This window comes from Puma concolor, chromosome D3 (assembly GCF_028749965.1).
Source record: "Puma concolor isolate L17-30 chromosome D3, mPumCon1.1.hap2, whole genome shotgun sequence".
Classification (NCBI taxonomy): Eukaryota; Metazoa; Chordata; class Mammalia; order Carnivora; family Felidae; genus Puma; species Puma concolor.
In genome coordinates, this window is record NC_141678.1 from 13,334,586 (window position 1) to 13,348,642 (window position 14,057).

Consider the following 14,057-nt stretch of genomic DNA (forward strand, 5'->3'; position numbering starts at 1 on the left):
AGAAAGTCGCTGCACCTCTTAGAGCCTCAGTTTCCCTGTCTGTAGAACGGGCTCATCGCCTGCTCCACACTGTTGCTTTGAAAAGGAAACGCGGGGCGCCTGGGTGGCTTGGTCGGTTAAGCGTCCGACTTCGGCTCAGGTCATGATCTCGCGGTCCGTGAGTTCGAGCCCCGCGTCGGGCTCTGTGCTGACAGCTCAGAGCCTGGAGCCTGTTTCAGATTCTGTGTCTCCCTCTCTCTCTGCCCCTCTCCTGTTCATGCTCTGTCTCTCTCTGTCTCAAAAATAAATAAACGTTAAAAAAAAAAAATTTAAAAAAAAGAAAAGGAAACGCACGCAAGTGCTTGAGCACAGCAGCTGGGCCGATTTTAAGCGCTCAAAATACGGTAGCGATCATGATGATTGCATCGTGAAGATAAGGAAATGACAAGTGCTATCCGTGCCTGGTGGTAACTCAGTGGGTGGGTGTGCATGTAAATGCCCGTGTGAGCCCACGTGCCCTTGAATGTGTGTGTGTGTGTGTGCGCGCGCGCGCACGCGTGTGTCTGTGCATGTGCACATGCCCCCACCAAAGGTCGGGAGACGAGCATTCCCTGCCCTAGATGTGGAAACCCGAGAAGGGCAAATACTTCATTATTTAGATTCAAAAGCTACTCATTAGGCGAGACCAGAGCACTTAGAAAGCCAAGCTGACCCACAAGTGTGAAATGTTATTATAAGTAATGACAATGATTACTGGATGAGGGGGTGAGCAGAGAGAGGGAAGCCTGAGAGGTTAATGTCCATTAACTACCAGAAATTAGGAGATTGCATTTCTGCTTCCAGGCTAAACCTAACAGTCTGTTTATTTACCTCACAGGGAGCTCTTAGCACATCAAAAAGGTATTTAAAACACAACCCCCCCCCCCCAACAATTAGCTCTAGGAAGAAGAGTAAATATGGACGCAATTTATCACTCCGAGCGCCCTGCTATCAGAGACAGATGCCGTCAGTTAAATAAAACAGACCCGAAGACCTGCCAGAAAGATCAACCCGAGAAACAATTGGCTAATTTGCTGATCGGCAGTGGACAGTGGGCCTTTGGTGACACACACACCAGTCATATCTTTCTGCTAATTCTTACCCGAGTTACACGTTGCTTTTTGCACCCAGAGGGAGAAGAGACACTGAGCGTCTTTAACCGAAAAACGTAACAGAGGTAGGTCCAACCCTGCAAAAGCCGTACGACTGCGGCTTTACTGCAAGGGGCCACCAGACATCCCAGTTCGCCGGGGACCGTGGTTCTCCCCGGGGACGTAGGGCGTTCAGCGCCCAATCCCGGACAAACAGGGATGGTGGCCCCAGGTGCGAGTGACAGTCAACCCCAGGGGGAAGCAACATTGGGTCAAAGCTGGCTTGTGCCTAGCCTTGAAGAAATCCTACCTGCCCCCATATGGCAAAACAGACCGTGAACCCATTAGCAGTAAGAATGTGGGGTCACGTGGGACCTGTGCGGGAGGCGCACCAGCCAAGGTAAAAGTCCAGGGAGACCTCGGAGAGGCAAGCGCGTGGGGGGCCGGAAGAGGATCTTGGACAGACAGCTTTTCGCTTCGCAGAGCCCTGCTGATGCAAAACCGCGGAGCCCGGCCTCACTCATCGGACCCCAGAGCCTCCGCCCCTTCCTCAGGATATATCCGAGCCTGTGCTGTATAATCCGGGGCCGTATCCACGAAATGCACATAATTCTCCCCCTTCAGCTGTTGCCACTGCTTTCTGAGACTCCGTATATAAATATCTGTGCGTGTGCGTTTGTGTGTACATTTCCTGACATATTTACGAAGTCTCAGTTTGCCAACCTTTGGGGCATAATGCAAGAACTATTTTTCATCCTAATCTGCTGTAATGACATGTTTTATTATACTATTTCAGCTGTTTCCATTGCTTTCGCCGGGCATGTTTTATGTATTTTAACTAATGCTTTGATTTTAGTGCAGCGTGCCCTAAGGTGAGTTCACAAAGCCTTACTTTGGGAAATCCGTGGGGAGTCACAGCACTGGCCGTGGAGGGCTCGACCCACACGCATCATCGCACAACCAGGCTCGGAGGAAAGGGTGTCTGAAATGCAGGGCCGGAAGTGCACACGCTTGAAGGCGGGCTGGCGGGGCCAGTGGCCTGGCCTGGTGTTCAGACTAGGGCTTTTGCCCCCGTTTTAGCCCTGAAGGTCTGGCCCCCTGGAACCTCCTCCCTTCGGAACAAAGCAGGATGTTTGGGCACCTTACCAAGATGGCAGGTTGGACAGCTGGGTGGGCAGGTTCTTAGGAGCTAGAGGGTCTCGTTGTGGCCCAGAGAGAGCCTGGGGTTTGCAATGCCCTCTGCTTAGTTTCAAACTCCAGCTCTGGCAGCTACTGCAATGGTCATTTTTGATTCTGAGCAAGTCAGTTACACCCTCACTAGGCCTCAGTTTCCTCATCTGGAAGACGGGGCTGGGAACGCCTATCTTGCAGGACCGTGATAACAGACGGCAAAAGCAGTGTGGGTTCTATGCCTGGCACACAGGTTCCCTCTTCCCCAGTCTAACGACGAGGGAGTGGGGCCGGATGCCTCCGAAGGGCTTGAAGATCATGTCCTGCGGCAGAGTGAAGGGCCAAGGCCACCACCCAGGCCTCCCAGACTCGGGCAGCTGTATGCCCCCACGGCTCATTTAGACCCCTTGGCGGTCCTCTGTGAGGGGCGTTCTTCGGTTTATTCATGCTTCCTCCAGGCCAGGCATTTCTCTTCCTCATCCCGTTTAACCCCCCAGCAGGACACCTGCTGGGTGGGTGAGATTATAACCCCCATTTTGCAGATGAGGAAATAGAGACTCAGAGAGGGGAAGACATTTCCCGAAGACCACACAGCAAGCAAATGGTCAACGGGGCCTGTGTGACCACATGGTGTGATTCCAGTGTCTGTCATTCGAACCCTAATGCCCTGCAGCCTCCTTGCCTGGAAGAAGTGGCTGGTCACTCACTGGGGACTGTAAGGCATTGAGAACAAATGGAAAGGGACGGTCCAACAGACAGAGCCGAGAAGCCCTCCGGTTCGTCAGGCCTCTGATGAACATCTCCTTCAGCCCGAAATAATCCTTTCTGTTCTAACCCAAGGTAGAGTGTGGGGAGAGGCCTGATCTTTGACACCTGCCTTTCTCCTTCTCCTTTCTTTGCCACACCCCTCTCCATACCCACAGCCCACCCTGGACCCTCCTGCCTCTGTGTCTAGGCACGTGCTATTCTCCTGAGCAGAAATGTCATTTCTTTCCCTTTCTCCTCCACATCGTCTCTCTGAAAACTCCTATTCACCCTGCAAAGCCCAGCTCCTCAGTGCCCGGGCCCTTGTCCCCTCAGACTCCCACTGGTGGCTTATTCGCCAACTTAAGTGCTGCATCTGGCCAGCGCCTGACATGAAATGACAGAAAGCTGGCAGAACGTCTGTTGGGCAGAAAAATCTCACTGTCTCACTCGCCCCACCCGTCAGCCAAGCTGTTCTGGACCCTGGCAACGTGTGTTGCGTTCCTACTGGAGCCCCAGGAGGTGGGCGTCCTCACTCCCACTTTCTAGACCACGGGGAAGCAAACCACAGCCTGCAGGCCAGCTGTCTGCTTTTGTAAAGTCGTATTGGATGTAGCTCTGCCTCTTCATTTATGTATGGCCATCGCCGCACACAGGCTACAGCAACCAAGTTGAATAGTTGCCACGGAGACTGTATGGCCCGCAAGGATGTTTACCATCTGACCCTTCGCAGAAAGAGCGTGCCAGCCCCCGTAAACCAAGATGAAGACTTGAGGTTCAGAGAGGCTTAGCAACTTGCCACAGTTAACTCAGCTGGACAGCTGAGGACAGGACAGCCCCGGGGTTCAAATCAGGCTTCAACGTGGGAGCTCTTTCTATAGCCCAAGGGCCATCCTTGCTTTCTTCCAAGGTCCCCTTCCACGGGCACTCCCCAGCGCTCTGCATCAGGCCACAGAGGTGGCTCCCTCCCACCTGGCCTGGGAGCCCCAGTGCAGCAGGTGCCCGGGGCGGAGTCAGTCACCTGGGCTCAGGTATGGGCCCTTTAGGCGCCCTGGGACCCAGAGAAAAAGGCAGTGGGCAGGGAAGGTTTTTGTTTTTGTTTCTTAAAGAATGAAAATGCATTTGATAAAGAATCTCACCTCGCCTACTGATCTCATTTTCCAAGCACTTACAAATCAGCCAGTGGTGCAAAGCGAGTGGATGGATGCTTGCTCAACTGCTCTGCTGTTCCCAGTTTCAGAGGGGCCCGCATCCAGCAAGGGGCAGGGCCTTCTCCGGGGTGGGAGACCGCCCCTCGTTGCAGGAGACAAAACCCCTTCCCACATCCCACTTCCAAGCTCCTCTGATGTCCCCCTCACCCCCAGCCTGCACCCACCTTCCCCACTTCAACCCCCAGCTTCCCTCACCCCAGCATCTCCGGGGGCTGCTTCCCCACCCAGGCCTGGGAGTTTTATTTCAAGCTGAGATACAATTGCAGATCATGTTCCTCCCCCCACCCCTTTTCTTTTTAATAAAGCTGTTTTGTGTCTCTGCCCCCCCCTTTCTGCATTCCTCCCATCTGAGCCTTCCCCTTTCCCCCTCCTGTAGGAAATGTCTTGGATTCTCTCACTGGGGTGTAATGGTTAAATTGCTACCAGCTGATTAAACAGCAGAAGCCGAAGCTGTAATCCTCAGCGCTCAGGAACCCAGGGAGGCAGAGGCGAGGGCCCTGACCCGCTTAGCCCCTGCTGACCCCCTGCGATGTGCCAGCCCTGGCTTTCAGTCCATTCATTCGTCCCAGGCTGCCTAACGGGAATCCTCAGGGAGGGGCGAGGGGAGGTAGAGGGGAGGAGAGGGGATGGGAGGGGGGCGGGAGGGGGAGGGGAGGATGCCTTCGCCACCCCTGGCCCAACCTCCCAAGGAATGTCTGCCCGCCCCAACCCCTGTCCCTCCCCTACCTACACACACACACACACACACACACACACACACACACACACTCTCACTCACTCACTCCTACACACCCAGGCTCTTTCTCATTCTCTGCAGAATGAAGACCAGATGAAGGAGATAGCCCCTTACCCCAGCCCCCTCCTTCTGGGAAACCTTCCTCCCACACCTGCCCCCACACAGGGAAGGATCAGGAAGACACAGAAGAGTGGGATCAGAGAGGGGTCTGGGGAGGGTGAAAAGAGGGCTCTGGGGGCTGGGCGGCCTTAGGTTTGACCCTGACTCTGAAGGCTGCGGGCTCATGGAGTCAGAACCGCCCTTCTTTGAACTTTGATTCTATTCTGTCTGAGCCCCGTCTGCAGACTGGGGCAACAGCCTCATCAGGCGGCCACGAGGCCGGAGCGAGCGCCTCCCGGCCCAAAGCAAGTGTCATCGCAAACGGTCTGGGCCGAGGGCTGGGGTACCGTGCAATCAGCATAACCTTCCAACAGGGCCACCCCTACGTGCTGTGTCCGTCGGGCTCCTTACAGTATAGCTCTTCCCCCGCACGCTAGACATCACAAGTGCCAGGCTCCCACCAGCGGTGGCTCTCCTGTCCTGATTGACTTGGCCGTCGAACTCAGGCTCTGGACCGAGAAGAGCAAGAGCCTCCCTGGGAAAGTTTATGTCCATGGAAAGTACAGTTCAGATGAGTGCAGAGTCTGGCCTTGATTCATCCTCCCCCACACTTACTCAGAAGTGGGAGGAAAGAGCCTGTCGCTGAAGAGGGAACTGGCTGAAGGCAGGGGGGACATCAGTTACCCGCCCAAGCACACTCATCTTGGAAGCGGCCCTTCTCTTTCCACGGGGGAAAAAGCCCCTGTATTTGCCAGAGTTCTCTAGAGAAACAAAACCAAAAAAATATATAATTCTATCTATCTAGATAGTTCTGTATAGAGATATATAGGTACCCTATATGTGATATAGATCACATATCATATGTATCATGTATCACATGATATACAGCATATATCACATATATGATATATGTGATATAGATCAATATAGAGACATTTAGATATAGAATATACGATATAGATATCACATATACCCATGTCTATTGATCTACTTATTGGGAGGGAGAGGGAGAAAAGTAAATTTATTATAAGCAATTGGCTCATGCAAGTATGGAGGCTGAGAAGTCCCACGATCTGCTGTCTGCAAGGTGGAGCCTCGGAGAGCTGGTGGTGAAGCGCCAGTTCAAGGGCAGAAGAGAGGGGATCCTCCCTTCCTCCACGATTTTTGTTCCATTCTGGCCCTCAGGGGCTGGACGAGGCCCGCCCACATGGGGGAGGGGAGGGCCACCTGGTTTACTCCACCTACCCATTCGAATGCTAATCTCATCCTTAAAAAGCCTCCCAGAAACAATGCTGAACCAAATTATCTGGGCATCCATTGGCCCCGTCAAGCTGACCCATAAAATTGAATATTGCAGGGCTCCTGGGTGGCTCAGTGGGTTAAGCACCCGACTCTCGGTTTGGGCTCAGGTCACGATCTCACGGTTTGTGAGTTCTAGCCCCACGTCGGGCTCTGGGCTCCCTGCGCAGAGCCTGCTTGGGATTCTCTGTCTCTCTCTCTCTCTGCCCCTCCCCCGCTCGCGTGCTCTCTCAACAATAAATAAATAAACATTTATAAACAAATAAATACCTACTGCAGCCTCCACGAGGGGTAGAAGAGAGCAGAGGGGAGATTAGACCTATTTCTGTGTAGTGGCCCCCAAATTCATGTCCCCAGAACCTCAGAGTGTGAATTTATTTGAAAATAGGGTCTTTGCTGGTTAATTACAGCAGAATCGAGATGCGATCAGAAGGGATTCGGGTGGCCCCTACATCCAGTGACAGTGTCCTTATAAGACTCAGGGACAAGGCCCTGTGAAGATGGGGCAGAGATTGAAGTGAAGACCCACACCCGTGGCCTGGGGCCGCCAGAAGCTGGGAGGGGCCAGAAAGGATTCTCCCTTAGAGCCTTCAGAGGAGCCGACATCTTGATTTTGAACTTGGGGCCTCCAGAACCGTGCAGGAAACAATGACTATTATTGTTATAGTTTGTTAGGGCAGCCATAAAAAACTAATACACCCTAAAAGCACGCATCCTTGGTCCCGTTTTACAGATGGGGAAACCGAGGCACACAGAGAGAAAAGTCCATTGCCCAAAAATCACACAGGTGGTTGGAAGTGAAGGCGGGGCTCAAAACCAGGCCTGGGTGATGACCGTGCCCAGAGCCTGTACCCCCGAGTTTGCCCAGAGGGACATCCCAGCGGGGGAGAGCCACGGTAGACACGGGAAGAAACCAAGTGAGGGCTCCCTCGGCCGCCTGGGCTTGGGGTCCACGAGGCCTCCGAAAATTCCTTTTCCAAGCCTGCTTCCCAAGTCCCCAGGCCAGGAGAGAGCTGAAGAGAACCCTGGGGAAGGACGCTGGGAGAAAGAAACTCTGGTCACAGTTGGTTTGACCAGAATGTTCTTCCCGTCTGGGACCTGCCCTGATCTTGGTGTGGGCAAGAGCCTCCTCAGCCGGCCCTGGGGGGGGGGGGGGGGGGGGGTGCGTGAGCCCTCCCCCCATTTTGCAGTGCCTGCTGCACCCCAGTCCTGGCCGGTCCCGGGGGAGTAATTCATCCGGGAACGCAGGGTCTCCGGGGCCACGAGCAGCCCGTGGGCTGTGGAGCACACAGAGCTGGGTTTACATCCTGCCCTTGGCCCCTTGCTAGCTGGGTGACCGCGGAAGGGGCTGTTCTCTTACGCGAACTCAGCTGTCTCCTCTATAAGATGGGGATATGACTGGATAAAACCGACTCATAGGTTGCTGCGGGGACCAAACGAGAGTCTGCGGATAAAGGGCCTGGCGCTCAGTGATGTTAGCTGTGGTCACTTTTTTTTTTTTTTTGCAGCTCAGAAAGACGAAATGAGGGGGTGGCAGCGTGAGTAGTGGCTGCATCTGGGAGCGGATCAAAGGCGGCCAAGCCGTTGGGCTGATTGGGGTGCATCCTCGGCGTTAACGATAAGTGGTAACTTCTGGTTTAAGAAAAACCCAGACTTAGCCGGGAACAGCTGCAGTGGGTGCCTGGCTGCTTGGGAATCTTCGTGGCTCTTTGTGGAGGGCCACACCTGCCAGCCTCTTCGTCCTGTGCGCACAGGCACCATTAAAGCTCCCGTGGTCACCACCCAGGATGTCTCCTGGTTGAGGAGCACTGGAGACCGAGTCCCGGCTCCCCCCCCCACCCCACCCCCCCACCGCCCCATATTCAGCTCTGAGGACAGGAGCTGGTCACCGCCCAGAGTCCTGTTGCTTCTGTCTGAGCCTCAGAGGACGTTGAGCTGGGTCTCTGGCGATAAGGACAGGTTGGGCTGAGTGAGCGAACCTGTTCCTTATCCAAGCAAACGATCTTTTCTGAAGTTCAGCTTTGGTCTCAGGACTCGGTTCCTCCTCCGACCACCCACCGTGAGTTCACAGTTCTCTGGGGCAGTGCCTCGCATGACTTGACCAGCTTTTGCTTTTTAAGCCCGCTGATTTGCCTCCCTGTCCCTTGTTCCCACCGCAGCGACAGGGGCTTACATCCCATGCAAGGGGCAGGCTCAAGGTTCCTATTTGGGCTTCTTTTTCTTCCAGGGTGGGGCTGCCCATCTGCCCAAGGAAACCCCACTTCCAATTTTCCAGCTCCAACTGCACCCCCTGCCTGCTTCCTCACGCCTGGCTTGAACCCAGCTCCTTAGTCTGTCCCTCTGCCAGGCTCCTGACGTGACGTTCACACTTCTCCATTAGTGCCATTGTCACATGAATCATGAGAGCATGTACCATTTACTGAGCTGTTACTATGTACGAGGCGCTGTGCTAAACGGCTTTCCCCACCTTATCTCATTTAGACACGACAATAACCCAAAGAGAGGAGAATCGTACGGATGAGCGTAAACCGTTTTGCGCAAGAGGATGATTTTACAGAGAGGGTGAACCGCCTGACCTAGCCGCTCATCTGGGGAAACAGCGTTTGAAGACAGGTCTGTTTGACTTTGCATTCCCAGTGCTAAACGTCCCGATAGATTATACCGTAGCTACAAGCAGACTGGTCGCCACCATCTCAACTTTGGGTCCCCATGCCCCCAAGGTATAGGATTTTGGAGAGCAGCAGGGAACAGCGATTATTTTTAAAAAGAAATCATATAAACTTACAACTAACTATATTACAAAAGAAATAAATACTCAAAATTCCTCAATTAATTTACTACAGCTTTCTATTATCTATGCTTCGAGGATTACTTCTATTCTGTCTGTATGATGATAATACCAAACTATGGCGTGTGCTCCAGTGTATCTCTTCCCGACTCTGTTCAGGGACCTCATGTTGGTGGTTTGAGATTGGCCATGGTGGGAGTATTTGCACCATGGTAATTGGCAAATACTACAAACCAGGGTTTCCGAGAAAGAGAAAGAGAGAGAGAGAGAGAGAGAGAGAGAGAGAGAGAGAGAGAGTGAGTGCTGGTTATTCAACATTTATCTGCACTCCACTTATCACGACCTTTGTGGGAGGGATTATAGTCTCTTTGTAACAAATGAAGCAACTGTAGCTCAGGAATGCTGAGTGATTTTCCCAGAGAAGTGGGAAGTGGTGGGGCCAGGATTTGATCCCAGTTCGTGCCATTTCCACTATACTGATAAATCTTAAGGTCTGCTGAAGACAGAGAAAACAAAAACAAACAAAAAAAACCAGAACCCAGACGCTCACTCCGTCCCAACCCACCCAACCCCCAGCTGCTGCCCTGTGTTTGGTGAGTAGAAGCAGAAAGTGGTCAGAAACTGAAGACTCCAGCCTTGCAGAAGGCCTCCGATTTGATTTGGAGAGCAGACTGCTAAATGCTTGGCCTGGGGGGGGGGGCACCTGGGTGGCTCGGTCGGTTAAGCGTCCGACTTCAGCTCAGGTCATGATCTCACACTCTATGAGTTCGAGGCCTGCATCAGGCTCTGTGCTGACGGCTCGGAGCCTGGAGCCTGCTTCGGATTCTGTGTCTCCCTCTCTCTGTCCCTCCCCTGCTCATGCTCTGTCTCCCTGTCTCAAAAATAAATAAAAACATTCCAAAAAATAAATAATAAAAAAAAAAATGCTTGGCCTGGGGAAGGTGAGAGAGTGAGACAAGAGAGACAGGTTCAAGGTTGGAACCAAGTGAAATCTCATTCCACTCACGTGAGCGAATATTCAGGAGCTAGTGCTAAGTTGGCTCAATTAGAAGTAATTTCAGCTTTAGTACCTCTCCGAGGGTTATTTAAAGAAGACTGAAAAATTAATCTTTCATTTATCCCAAGAAGACAATAACACTCCTGCCCACCCCCTGGCCTCAGACCAAGCTGTTCTTTCCCCAGTGATGAGGTACAGGGTTAAATGCACGTTATCCATCGCTGGCTTGAACTGTGGTTCTGAACTCCGTGGACCCGGTACAGTTCGCTGCTTCTTTCAGTTACACATGTATTTTTATGTAGATTCACAGTCCCTCTTGTGAAAGAATCGTGAGCTCAGCAAACATCAGAAAAGCCTGAAGCTCGTGGGTTGGTAAATACCATTTGTTCAGTCTTTAGGAGGGCAGAGGACTTGCCCTGTGTGCCCTAGAGGGACATGATCCTTGCTCCTGGGGATTTTATAATCTTATTTGGGAATCTGAAGGCCGGCAGACATTAAACGGCTGGAGAACTGTTAAGAGAGAAATGCCATTATAAAACCAACAGGGAGAGCCCGCCCTTCAACAACCATTACTAGGGATATACAGGCTAAACCACACTCAGAGATCTGTCTTATAAACTTTCAAACTGGCAACGTTGAGGGAAAGATGGAACCCCAACACTGATGCCGGGGAGAACTTGGTGAGTCAGACATTCTTTTATCCAGGGTAAATAGTACAATCTGTTAGAAACAAGCCAGGCAGATAACACCTATGCCCATGTAGGGGATCACTACAAGAGCCCCTCAGTGGCTTCAGAGAGGCCTTTGCTCTTTGTCCATGTTGAAGCCATCCTTCTTTCTTCTGGTAAAAGGACCCCACTATTCCTTGGGGCAGTTACTCCCTCCACTTTCCATCCATGTAGTTTGGGCTGATTTCACCTCTGGCTAATACAGGTGTGTGGTAGAGAGTCTTCCAAGATGGCCCCATGATCCCTCTCGCTTGGTATCTACGTCCTTGAGTAATCCTTTCCTCCTGCGTGTGGGCTGGCCCTATCAGTTGGCTTTGAAGCCACAGAACAGAGAAAAGGCAATGAGATGTTGCCTCTGTGATTTAATTATAAATGACGGTGATCTCCATCTTGCTAACAGACCGTCTCTGTTGCTCTCTCAGCATGCATGCTTTGAGGAAATAAGTTGCCACGTGGGAGAGCCCATGTGGCAAGGAACTAAGGGCAACCTCCAGCCAAGGTAATAGCCAGTGAGAATCTCAGGCCCTCAGTCCAACATCCTACAAGGAACCAAATCCTGCCAACAACCACTGAGTACGTTTGGAAGTGGATGCTTTCCCAGTTGAGCCTTCAGATGAGACTATGGACCAGGACCAACACCCTGATGGCAGCCTCGTGAGAGAATGTGAAGCAGAGGATCCAGCTAAGTTGTGCCCTGGATTCCTGACCCACAGAAACTATGGGATAACAAACGTGAATTGTTTTAAACTGCTAAGCTTGGGGGTAACTTGTTATGCAGCAGTAGATAGCTAATATAGGGTGAATATGTGACCTAGGTCTAACCAACCGGAGCATTGCATTCCCCTAGCTACAGTGAATTAGTTCAAGGATGTCTGCGTGATTCAATCAGAGACTATCAGAACTGATCCTGAGACTTTCGTAAGATCAGAGGGGAAAGAGATGTTCTGTCCCTTGGTCTCAGAGTTGGGAGCTGCAAAAGGCTACCTTGTGAAGACGATCAACCTGAGAATGAAACAACACAGCACCATGAAATAGAGATTCCAGGCCTTGATGACATTGTTTGAGCCCCTAGATCCAGCCTTGCCCAAAGCTTTACCTATGGAATTTTTAGTTATATAATCTGTTTACTGCTTAAATCACTTTGTGTGGAGTTTCTGTTATTTATTAAAGCCTCTCTTAAAACCTCTTTTAGGAGCACCTGGTGGCTCAGTCATTTGAGCATCTGACTCTTGGTTTCGGCTCAGGTCAGGATCTCAGGGTTTGTGGGTTCAAGCCCCACGTCAGGCTCCGTGCTGGCAGTGAGGAGCCTGCTCGGGATTCTCTGTCTCTGTGCCCCACCCCTGCTTGCACTCTCTCAATCTCTTTCACTCTCTCTCAAAATGAATAAATAAACTTAAACAAAAACCCTCTGTTAGTCATTCATGTAATAGGTATTCATTGAGTTTTTATACATGCGGAGAGCTCTGGGGGTATAAAGATTAGAATTAGTTATTGAACCTGGTCTCGAGGGACTATGGCTACATGTGTAACTATAACATCCACTTAAAAACAGAAGAACTTCTGGGGCGCCTGGGTGGCGCAGTCGGTTAAGCGTCCGACTTCAGCCAGGTCACGATCTCGCGGTCCGTGAGTTCGAGCCCCGCGTCAGGCTCTGGGCTGATGGCTCAGAGCCTGGAGCCTGTTTCCGATTCTGTGTCTCCCTCTCTCTCTGCCCCTCCCCCATTCATGCTCTGTCTCTCTCTGTCCCAAAAATAAATAAAAACGTTGAAAAAAAAAAACAAAAAACAGAAGAACTTCAATTTCAGGGATAGCATCCATTATCCACGTTTGCACTCTCAATGTCTAACACTCAGTAGATGCTCTATAAATGTCTGTTGGTCCTAAAAGTACATATCAAGTGCTGTAGAAGTGCAGAGAGAAATCACTTTCAAGAAGGACTAAAAAAAGCTTCATATAGAAGAGATTTGAGCCACTAGGTTTGAAAGGATAGAACTTACAGGGATGCGGGAGAGGGTGCTCTAGGCAAGGGAATCAACAGGAGCCTGGAAGAACATGATGTGTAAGGACCACACTGGTGGGAGTATAGGGCGGACGAAGGGCACTATGGGAAATAAGGCTAAGAAAGTAAGATGGGGTCAAATCTTAGACGGTCTCGAATAATAGTTGTATGGTGATCTAGTGCCATGTAACAAATCATCGCCAAACTTAGTGGTTCCTAATATTAAACACTGATTAGCTCACACTCTGTGTGAGTCAGTAATTCAGAAGCAGCTTGGGGGAGCCGGTCCTGGGTCAGGTTCTCTTATAACATTGCAGTCATGATGTCAGCTGGGACTGTAGTCACTTGAAGGCTAGACCGGGGCTGGAGGATCTGTTTCCAAGATGGCGCACTCATGTGCCTGGCAAATTGGTGCTAGCTGTTGGCAAAAGGTCTCAGGACCTCACAGTATGGACCTACTCATAAGGCTGGTTGAGAGTCCTTATGCATAGTATCTGGTTTCCCACCAAGTGAGTGATCCAAGAGAGGGCATGGGTTAGAAGCCATGGTGTCACGTATGACCCAGCCTTAGAAGTCACATCCATCGGGACACCTGGGTGGCTCAGTTGGTTAAGCGACCGACTTCGGCTCAGGTCATGGTTTCACAGTTTGTGAGTTCGAGCCCCGCGTCGGGCTCTGTCCTGACAGCTCAGAGCCTGAAACCTGCTTCGGATTCTGTGTCTCCCTCTCTCTCTGCCCCTTCCCCGCTCACACTCTGTCTCTCTCTCAAAATAAAATAAAAACATTAAAAAAATTTTTTTTTTAAAGAGTCGGGGATCATTGGAGGCCATGTTGGATGCTGGCTGGCACAATTAATAATCAGTTATATATTTGCACATCACAGAAAACTCCACTAATAGTGGCTTAAGCTGTATGAATCTTTACTCTTTATTTAACAAAGGGTTAAGGGGCACATGGTCCCACTGTTGTCAGGGCTCAACATATCATCAGGGACTCTAGTCTATTTTTACTTTTTTCCTCTGTCAATCTCAAAGTATTGATGATGTCTGTTCTCATGGTTACAAGAAAGCTGCCACACCACAGGGCACCCCATCTTCACATGACGGCCAAACACAGAATAGGAGAAAGAGACAGGAGTTGTTCTCATGAAATTCTTTTTCGTTTGGGAAAGAAAATC

At 51.1% G+C, this 14,057-nt stretch overlaps 1 long non-coding RNA gene across 1 annotated transcript; it reads left to right on the forward strand.

Moving 5' to 3' along the window:
* Positions 1-324: 324 nt before the first annotated feature.
* On the forward strand, positions 325-1,869 carry LOC147575313 (uncharacterized). Its single transcript, XR_015242699.1, has 2 exons — positions 325-458; positions 916-1,869. It is a non-coding gene; the product is annotated as an uncharacterized LOC147575313 (long non-coding RNA).
* The last annotated feature ends 12,188 nt before the right edge of the window (positions 1,870-14,057 follow it).